This window comes from Orycteropus afer, unplaced genomic scaffold (assembly GCF_000298275.1).
Source record: "Orycteropus afer afer isolate SDZICR_OR568_19922 unplaced genomic scaffold, OryAfe1.0 scaffold00028, whole genome shotgun sequence".
NCBI lineage: Eukaryota > Metazoa > Chordata > Mammalia > Tubulidentata > Orycteropodidae > Orycteropus > Orycteropus afer.
In genome coordinates, this window is record NW_006921615.1 from 549,704 (window position 1) to 560,640 (window position 10,937).

A 10,937-nucleotide genomic window follows, 5' to 3' on the forward strand; every position below is an offset into this window, starting at 1 on the left:
TGTAAATTTTGGTCAATGACATGAGACAAAGTATATGTGAACTGCTGTATGAAAAGTGAATTTACTCTGTAAATCTTCACCCAAATCCTAATAATAAAAAAAAAAATTGGGATTTGAGTGAATGTTTACAGAGGAAATTCATTTTCCATACAACAGTTTATACATATTTTGTTTCATGGCATTGATTGCAATCCCCACAATGAAACAGCTCTCCTCCCATTTCCTCCCTGTGATTACCTTTTCCCTGTGTCCTTCTTTCCTATGCATGCCTGCCCTCTGAGCTATCTCCCTATGCAAATCCTGCCCTTCTGATCTCCCATAGTTGATTATTCTCAGGAGTGTACCTACCTGGTATAAATGTCTAATTTTGGGCTGGAAGCCACGGGAGTGAGTTCAATTCCAGGTCTGCAGGGTGACTAGGGACCATAGTCTGGGGTGTTTCACCAGTTCTATCAGACCAGTAGGACTGGTTTTTTGTTTTGTTTATGATTCTGTGTTTTGCTCCACATCTTTCTTGCATTCTATCTAGGATTTCCTATTTTGATCCCTTTCTGAGTGATTGGCAGTGGCATCTCGGCATCATCTAGTTCTTTTGTTCTCAGAATCATGTTGGCTGAGATTCATATGGTCTACTAATCCCTTGAACTAATTGTTTCCATGTATCTTTGATTTTCTTTATTATTCTTTGCTCTGGATGAGGAAAGACCAATTGTTGCATCTAAGATGGCCACTTGCAAGCTTTAAAGACCCCAGTCACTACTCACCAAAATAAGATGTTGAACAATTTTTGTGTAGTATGTTATCCCAATTAGCTTTCTATCCTCTGCAACCATGGTCCCAAGCCTGTGGACCCAGTGACTCCTTCCATCAGGGTGTTTTTCTGTGGCTAAAAAGTTATCATAACTTTGCCCTGTTAGCTCTATTATATATATGGACATTCTTAAAGCACATAAAAATATGTATGTAGAAATATCATCTGCCACACTTATATACGGTCATGGGCATATATACTTATATACAGTCATTTTGCCTGGACATACATGATCATTTAGCCTACCTACCTATGTATCTACCCATAGATTAATTTTGTTATTACTGATAATACAGTATTGTGTATGTAAAAGTGTTTATCTCTGTTGTCTGTACCTCTTGTGCACCTCTCTGTGTCTTCCTTTTCCTTAGTGATATTATGTTGGTCACTTGCTTTTGGTATATTGCCTTTCCCTTCTCTCAAATCAGTATTTGTCTCTTACATATCTAGCAATTTTTTCTCCCTTCCCCTCCCTGGTAACCAAAAAAGAAAGTTTCCTTCCATAAGTAAACCTTTCTTTGACTTTTTACAATAATGGACTAATAAAATATTTGTCCTTCTGTGATTGACTTTTCACTCAGCATATTGCTCTCCAGGTTTATCCACATTATGAGGTGTTTTGTGGATTCTACAGTATTCTTTAGTATTGCATAGTATTCCATTGTGTGTATATATCATAGTTTGGTTTGTATATATCATAGTTTCCCACTGATGGGAACTTAGGTTGTTTCAATCTCTTTGCTATTGTGAATTGTGATGTAATGAACATGGATGTGTATATACCTATTCATCTCCTGGCTCTCTTTTATTTAGGATATGTACCTTTTTTGTTACTATTGCCTACTTATTGAGCCATGGAAGAATTTTTAAGCTGCTATACTGATCTTGCTTTCATTTGCACAAAGATGATAAATGCAGATAGAGCCATTATTATTACCACGTATATTATTATCTTTTAGATAGGAGCACTGGTACCGGTGCAGTGTTTAAGTGCTTGTCTGCTAACCAAAAGGTCAGTGATTTGAAACCATGGAGGAAAACTGTAGCAGTCTGCTTACATAAAGATTTCAACCTCAGAAGCCTTATAGGGCAGTTCTGCTCTGGCCTGTAAATTTGCTATGAGTCAGCACTGACTTGATGGCAATGGGTTTGGTTTGGGTTATGACTTTCAGGTGGTAATCTTCTGGAGGATTCATACCTAGCTTTAAAATATAAACCTGTGGTTTCAGGGCAGGCTCCTACACCTTGAAGGAAAAGCAATGTGGGGTACTGAAAAATATATCCAGCTGAGTGACAGGCAGACCTGTGTTTAAAGCCTGCCATTTCCTAGGGATTTAGTTTCTCAAGTAACTTAATCTGTCTTTGAACCTCAGTTTATTTATCTGTTAAACATATTATCTACCTGTACAATTGTAAAAATTGCAGATAATATGGAAGCTGGTCAGGGGCCTACAGTGATTGCCCAGGAAATGTATAGCTTGGTCTTTTTACTTGTAGACAACAGCCTAGCCTTTCTGGAACCTTCTAAGATTCTCTAGATAGTACTGGAGAAAATCAATATGAAAGAGGGAGGTGCTTCTCTCTGCACACAGGAACATTTTGGTGTTGTTGTTAACTGCCATCAAGTCAGCCCTTAACTCATGGGGTTCCCGTGTGTTATAAAGTCGAATAAGTTTATAGGGTTTTCTTGGCTGTAATATGTATGAGATGCCTTCTTTGGAGCCACTGGATGTGGGGGTTCAAAGCTTCAATCCTCAGATTATGAGCTGATTGCAAATTGCTTTCATCACCCAGGCTCACACACAGAAATAGGCAAAACATTAAAGAAAATTGCAAAGGAGTTCTGGTGGTGTAGTGATTAGGCACTTGGCTGCTAACCAAAAGGTCAGTGGTTGGAATCCAACATCTGCTTTGTGGAAGAAAGATAGGGCAGTCTGCTTCCGTAAAGATTTACAGGCTTGGAAACCTAATGGGGATCGTTATGAGCTGGAATCTACTCGATGACAGTGAGTTTGATTTGTTTTGAGTTTACCAATTACTTTTGTTGTTGTTGTTGTTAAGTCAAAAGAGAAATTTTTAACTATTTCAATATGCTGCAGTTTGACAATTCCCAGAAAAGTTCAGGTGGTGATGCTGTTCAAAAAAGTGGCAACGCAGCAAACAATTTCCAAAGAAAAACCACTTGAAATAAGATCCTATTTAGCTTAATGGGGTGGTAGGTAGGCAAGTAAATGGAGAAATAGGTTAGGAAGTAGAAGACTAGTCCTGGCTGAGCTGCTAACTAGCTGTGTGGCTTTGGAAGTCTCTGAGCCACATTTTACTCATTGGTTAAATCTTTTAAAATATAAAGCAGAATAAAAATGGTAGCTATTTTAAATCCATTTTCTGAGAGTTAACAGACTCATTTTCTTCTTCACTTATATTAGTTCTGTAACTTTCCCTCTAGGTGTAAGTATGAGAAAAGTTTCTCTCTCCTTGGATGTCATGACTCCTTGAATCTAGGTTAGAGAGTTTTGCAACAGCCTAACCTTATAACCATACTGAACTATAGAACAGCTTATAGATTTCAGGATGAAATCTGTTTATAATGGCTGCTAAAATACTTACATCATTTGACTTCTACCAAAAAAAAAAAAAGTAATTTATTTCATTGTTTTCTGATTTTGTTCAGTTAGGTGCTTATAAAAACCAAACTCACTGTCATCGAGCCAATTCCGACTCATAGCAACCCCTTCTTGGTTTTCCAAGGCAGTATCTCTCTGAAAGTAGATTGCCCAGTCTTCCTTCCATGTGGCTGGTAGGTTTGAACCAATAGCCTTCTGGTTAGCAGTCAAATGCCTAGGTACTTATGGAAGTGGATAATCATTTAAGAGCTATAGTGAGAGTGGTTTGAACACTCTTTCACAACTTTTTTTTCATTTTTATTTTAAATTGTTGTTGTTGTTGTTGTTATGTGCCGTCGAGTCAGCCCTGACTCATAGCGACCCCTCCTTGGGTTTCCGAGGCAGTATCACTACGGAAGTAGATTGCCCCATCTTCCTTTGAGGAGTGGCTGGTGGGTTTGAACCGCCAGCCTTCTGGTTAGCAGTCAAGTGCCTTAGCCACTATGCTACCAGAGCTCCCATTATTTTAAATAGGACATTAAATTGCAGAGTAATGTAGTACTTTCTTTTGTAAGAAAAGCAAATAGGCTTTGCACATCTGCACAATTTTATGATAGATTTAACCTGAAACTTTCTTTTTTAAAGTACTGATGTGACATTTTGTCTGAAAGCCATGAAATTGTTCATTCTTAACCTACCCCAAGCTAAAATGCAAAGCCATCATCCTTACTCACAAACCCCTCTAAGTTTCACTTTATAAAGGCAACCGTGAGGTCAGTTATAAAGGAAAGACAATCTCTGTAAATTATTTGAGCTGTTACATCCAAGAGATAAACTCCTTGGAGACTGGTCTTTCCATGAGAGAGCCTGCCGCTTACCACTTCCTGACTTGGCTGAGATTAAGAAAATGACATGGCCATTATGATTTTCCAGTCAGAAATTTGAAGCCAAAGAGTAACAAATCAATTCTCAAAGCATACATTCCATTTATGAAAGAGGAAAAAAATAATAATCCTGAGAATTCCTGGTAACTAACCTTAAAAGTTAAAATTTGCAAACAAATCCTTGAGTCTCAGGGATTTTTGAAATCTCCCTACATTATTTCTCACAGAGAAACTGGTGCCAAACTAGATGACATATCCACTGAATCTGGTGAGACCTCAGAAAAAGAGGAGGGTGGTGCCCAAGCTGGAGTTCAGCAAGAGTCTGAATAGCTCTATTAGAACAGCTGTGGGATCAATGTGAAACTGAATACTTCAATGATCCAGTTTCTCTTGGACTCTTGTCTCTAGTTCTTTGGTCCCGAGAGAATTAATTTATTTCCCAGTCTAATTTTCCTAAGAGGAGGAGAAAGCAAGGGTATAACGTGACTCAGGAAGGACTAGGGAAAAGCTTGAAAGAGTGAAAACAATATCTCACCCTTGGGGCAGGTAGGAGAGGGTGGTAATGAAGTACTCAGGTTCTAGAATCAGACTCAACCCCCACCCCCCGTCATCTGTATAACTTGCCTGAGTTACTTAGCTGATTTAACTCTCTATGTCCTCTTCTATTTCTCTGCCCCTGAGATGCTATGAAATGATATCATCACGTAAAGCACTTAGTACAATGCTTGGCACATAGTGAACACTTACCAATTATTAAGAATTTAATTATTTTATCTTCTCAGTGTTTAACAATTTCCATAGTGAATATTAGGAGCTTAGTACCTTTTTGGTAAATGAAGGATGTATGAATGACACCTAGATTGCTTACCGATGGAGCTAGTTAGTTAGTCAGAAGAGTTTTATGAGTACAAGCAATCTGATTGTATAAGCATCTTCACTATTCATACCCTCAGCACCTTTATATGTACAGGTGTATTCCATTCTTCCACTTCCAAAAGCCAAAGATGAAGAAACTGAGGATTTTTACCAATTTCAGCAGACTGAAATTGACCAAATATGTAATCAAGATGCATTAATTATTACTGGTGATTGGAATGTGAAAATTGGGAACAAAGAAGAATCATCAGTAGTTGGAAAATATGGTGTTGGTGATAGAAATGGCACAAGAGATTTCATGATAGAATTTGTAAGACAAAAGACTGATTCATTGCAGATGCTTTTTTTCAACAACATAATAGCAGCTATACAAGTGGACCTCACCAGACATAATACACAGGAATCATATTAACTACATCTCTGGAAAGAGGAGATGGAGAAGCTCAATATCTTTAGCCAAAACAAGACCAGGAGCTGAAGGTGGAACAGACCTTCAATTCCTCATATCCAAGTTCAAGTTGAAGCTGAAGAAAATTAAAAATAAGTCCACAAGAGCCAAAATATGACCTTGATTATATTCCATCTGAATTTAGAGACCATCTGAAGAACAGATTTGAAGCACTGAACTCCAATGAGTAAAAAGCTGACAACTTGCAGGATGACATCAAGAATATCATACATGAAGAAAGCCAAAGGTCATTAAAAAGACAGGAAAGGAAGAAAAGACCAACATGGATGCCAGAAGAGACTCTGAAACTTGTTCTTGAATATAGAGTAGTAAAAACAAATGGAAGAAATGACAAGGTAAAAGAGCTGAACAGAAGATTTTGAAGAGCAGCTTGAGAAAACAAAGTCAATTATTTAAATGAAATGTGTGAAGACCTGAATTAGAAAAACAGAAGGAAAGAACACACTCAGCATTCCTCAAGCTGAAAGAACTGAAGGAAAAATTCAAGGCTTGAATGCAATACTGGATTCTATGAGCAAAATATTGAATGATCAGAAACCATCCAAAGGAAATGGAAGGAATACACACTGTCATTGTACAAAAATGAATTGGTTGATGTTCACCTATATCAGGAGGTGGCATGTGATCAAGAACCGATGGTGTTGAAGGAAGAAGTCACAGCTGCTCTGAAGGAATTTGTGAAAACAAGGTTCCAGGAATTGACGGAATACCCATTGAGATGTTTCAACAAACAGATGTAGCTCTGGAGACACTTACTCATCGATGCCAAGTAATTTGGAAGACAGCTACCCGGCCATCTGGCTGGAAGAGATCATTCCCAAGAAATGGAAGAATGGAAGTGACCATTCCTAAGAAAGATGATCCAACAGAATGTGAAATCGTCAAACAATATCATTAATATCACATGCAAGTAAATTTTGCTGAAGATAATTCAAAAACAGTTGCAGCAATATATCAACATGAAACTGCCAGAAATTCAAGCCAGATTCAGAAGAGGATGTGGAATGAGGGATATCATTGCTGATGTCAGGTGGATCTTAGCTGAAAGCAAAGAATGCCAGAAAGATGTTTACTTATGTTTTATTGATTATGCAAAAGCATTCGATTGTGTGGATCATGACAAATTGTGGATAGCATTGAGAGGAATGGGATTCCAGAACACTTGATTGTACTCATGAGGCACCTGTACATAGATCGGGAGGCTGTCATTTGAACAGAACAAGGGGATACTGCATGGTTTAAAATCAGGAAGGGTGTGCAACACAGTTGTATCCTTTTACCATACTTATTCAATCTGTGTGCTGAACAAATAATCCAAGAAGCTGGACTATGTGAAGAAGAATATGATATTAGGATTGGAAGAAGACTCATTAACAACCTGCAATATGCAGATGACATATTGCTTGCTGAAAGTGACTGTGGTAGTTAAGGTTATGTGTCAGTTTGATCAGGCCTGGCTTTGAGTGGCTGGTCAGCTGGAGGTATTATTCCCCATGATGAGACTGGGAATTGACTCCATGGTGGAATCTACTATGATAGGCTGTGTAGCTGCCTTAGGGATGTGATCTGGTTCTGGTATATAAAGAGAAGTTTTAGGAATGGTCTATAGCTTTCGGTATGCTTGGACCCTGCATGTAGCAGAGTTGTCCTTTAGCAGCCTACCATGTTGTCTGCCAATCTTGGGGCTTTTAATGGACTTGAATCAGTGGCCTCCCATATGGTTTGGTATATTGAGACTGTGACGTTTTACTTGTCGACCTTGGATTTGTCAGCCTCAGCAGCCAGCAGCTGCCTGAGTGAAGAAAGCCTCCAGCTTCAGTGAGCTAGGAGCAAGAGGTAAAGCTGAAGCCCAACATTGAGGTGCTTTCACCCAGTTCCTAGAGCTGGCATTTTGAACTTGGATTTCTAACCTCCAAAACTGTAAGAGAATAAACTCCTGCTTGTTAAATCACTCATTTCTGGTATTTTGTGTTAGAGTGACACTAGGTAAGCAAAACAGTAAGTATGACTTGAAGCACTTACTGACAAAGATTAAAGACTACAATCTTTTGTATGCATTACACCTCAACACAAAGAAAATGAAAATCCTCCCAACTGGTCCAATAAGCAGCATCATTATAAGTGGGGAGAAGATTGAAGTTGTCAAAGACTTCATTTCACTTGGATCCACAATCAACACCCATGGAAGAAGCAGTCAAGATATCAGATACCGTACTGCACTGGGAGAATCAGCTGCAAAGACCTCTTTAAAGTGCTGAAGAACAAAGAAGTCATTTTGAAGACTAAGTTGTGACTGACTCAAAACCATGGAATTTTCAATTACCTCATATGCATGTGAAAGCTGAACAATGAATGAGGAAGAGTGAAGAAAAGTTGATGCTTTTGAGTTGTGGTGTTGGTGAAGAATACTAAAAGTACCATGGACTGCCAGAAGAACAAACAAATCTGTCATGTAAGAAGTGCAGCCAGAATGCTCCTTGCAGGTAAGAATGGCCAGACTTTGTCTCACCTACTTCAGTCATATTGTCAAAAGAAACCATTTCCTGCAGAAGGATATCATGCTTGGTAAAGTGGAGAGTCAGCAAATAAGGGGAAGACCCTCAACTAGACAGATTGACACAGTGGCTGCAATGATGGGCTCACATATAGCAAGGATTATGGGGATGGTGCATGACCAGGCAGTGTTTTGTTCTGTTTTACATAGTCACTATGAATCAAAGCTGACTGGCACCTAATAACAGTAACTTCTAAAAGAAGTCTGCGGTTGCTGTTGAATTAGTTCCGACTCAGGAATGACCTCATGTGTGTCAGAGTAGAATTGTGCTCCATAGGGTTTCCGATGGCTTAATTTTTGGAAGCAGATTGCCAGGCCTTTCTTCTGAGGCATCCCTGGGTGGACATGAACTTCAAACCTTTCAGTTAGCAGCCAAGCACATTAACCATCTGCATCACCCAAGGACTCCTATGCACATGGCAATTCTGTGGTGTTCCCAATATGAAATCCAGAAAACATGCCAGAACCTACTTCTCTGGGATGTGTTTGTTTCTCATGGACTCACTGGCTCATGAATATCAAAAAATTATTGAAAACTTACTATGTGTCAGACACTGGAGATACAAAGACAAGTAAAATGCAGTCTGTACCTGAAAGGGTCCAGAGTCATGATAGGACACACTTGTAAAATGACAAATACAATAAAATGCATTATGCATATGGTGTTGGTTGTGGGGATATGGAAGGGCCAATTCTGAATGATGAAATTAGAATATGCTGCAATGGAGTCAGTAACCCTTGAGTTGACTTTTGAAAGATGATTATTTAGTAGGCAGGGGGCAGAAAGTAAAATAAGAGGATTAGTCAAGACACAGAGAGTTGAAGCACAGAAGAATGAAACACCTGACAAAGAAACAAACCTGCAAATGACTTGGTTGAAGTGCAGGGTACATGTGTGGAGGGAAGGAGCAGTGGCTTTAGCTCTTTTCTTTATCTATTCATCTCTATTTGTCTCTCTCTACCAGTCAGGATGCTTAGTTACATGCACTAGAAATGAATTCTGGCTGTTCTAAGCAGAAAGGTGATTGAAGAGTTCCTACTTAAAAAGGGTGGATTGAATACATGTGTTCATCCATACTGAAACTCTACTAAAATCACAGAAAGACAGTAAGAATTTTCTAATGGCATAAACACACAAGGACAAAGAAAATGGGGAAATAGATGAAACTTAAAAAAATGACCCACAGAAATATAGTCAACTGACAAAGAAGCAAAGGCAATCCAACACGCAAAGAATAGTCTTTTCAACAAATGATGCTGGAACACTGGACATTTACATGCAAAAACACTGACTCTATTCAAACCTTACACCTCACAAGAATTAATTCAAAATAGATCATAGACTTAAATATAAAAGTTGAAGATAACACAGGAAAAAATCTAGGTGTCTTTGGGTTTGACAATGACTTTTTAGCACAATCCATGAAAGAAAAATAATTATAAATTGAGCATTACTGAAATTTAAATCTGCTCTGCAAAAGACACTGTTAGGAGAATGAAAGGATAAAGTCTTTGCAAAATGCATATCTGATAAAGACTTGTATTTAAAATACAAATAACTTTTAAAATTCAACAGTAAGAAAACAAAAAAAAATTAAAAAATGGACAAAAGACTTGAACAGATACTCACCAAAGAAGATATACAAATGGCAAGTAAGTGTGTGAAAAGATGGTTAGCATAATATGTTATTAGAACATTATGAATTAAAACAACAATACACTAATTAGAATGGCTAAGACCAAAAATACTGACAATAACAAATGCTGGGAAGAATTTGGAGCAACATTCATTGCTGGTGGGAGTGCAAAATTTCACAGCCACTTAGAACAAAGTTTGGCAGTTTGTTAGAAATCTAAACACAGGGAATTGAGTTCCGGTAAGATGACGGAATAGGCAGACAAACTACACAGACCCTCTTCAACAAAGAAAAGATAAACCAATTGACACAGATACAAAAGATAATCCTAGAGCTTTGAGTTTTGAAAGGAAGGATCCACAAGTGTACCAAACTCTAACTACAAGAAGAACCTGCATGAAAATACTGAATAAGGAGGCAAACAGAGCTGTGGAGTTTTTTACATGCTTCAAAAGACTTCTGCAAAAGAGTGAAAAAATGTTTACAAATTGGGGAAAAAATATTCAGCAGTGACATATCTGACAAGGGACTTACCTCTAAAATTCATAGAAAACTCCAACACCTCAACAACAAAAAAACAAATAACCTCAACAACAAAAAAACAAATAATCCAATTAAAAAATGCACAAAAGGCATGAATAGACACTTCACTAAAGAGGACATTCAGGTGGCCAAGAAACACATGAAGAAATGTTCATGATCATTAGCAATTAAAGAGATGCAAATCAAAACAACATTGAGATAACAACTTGTCCCAGCACTAATAGCAAAGTTCAACAAGACAGAAAATAAATGCTGGCAAGGATGTGGAGACATTGGGACTCTCATACACTGCTGGTGGGACTGTAAAATGATACAGCCACTGTGGAAACCAGTATGGTGATTCATTAAAAAGTTGGAATTAGAAATACTATTTGACCCAGCCATCACATTGCTAGGTATATATCTATCCTATAGAAGTGAGAGCCATTACAAGAACAGACATATGCACAACCATGTTCATCACAGCACTATTTACAAAAAGATGGAAACAACCTAAGTGTCCATCAACTGAGAAATGGATAAACAAACTATGGTACATACACACAATGGAATACTATGCA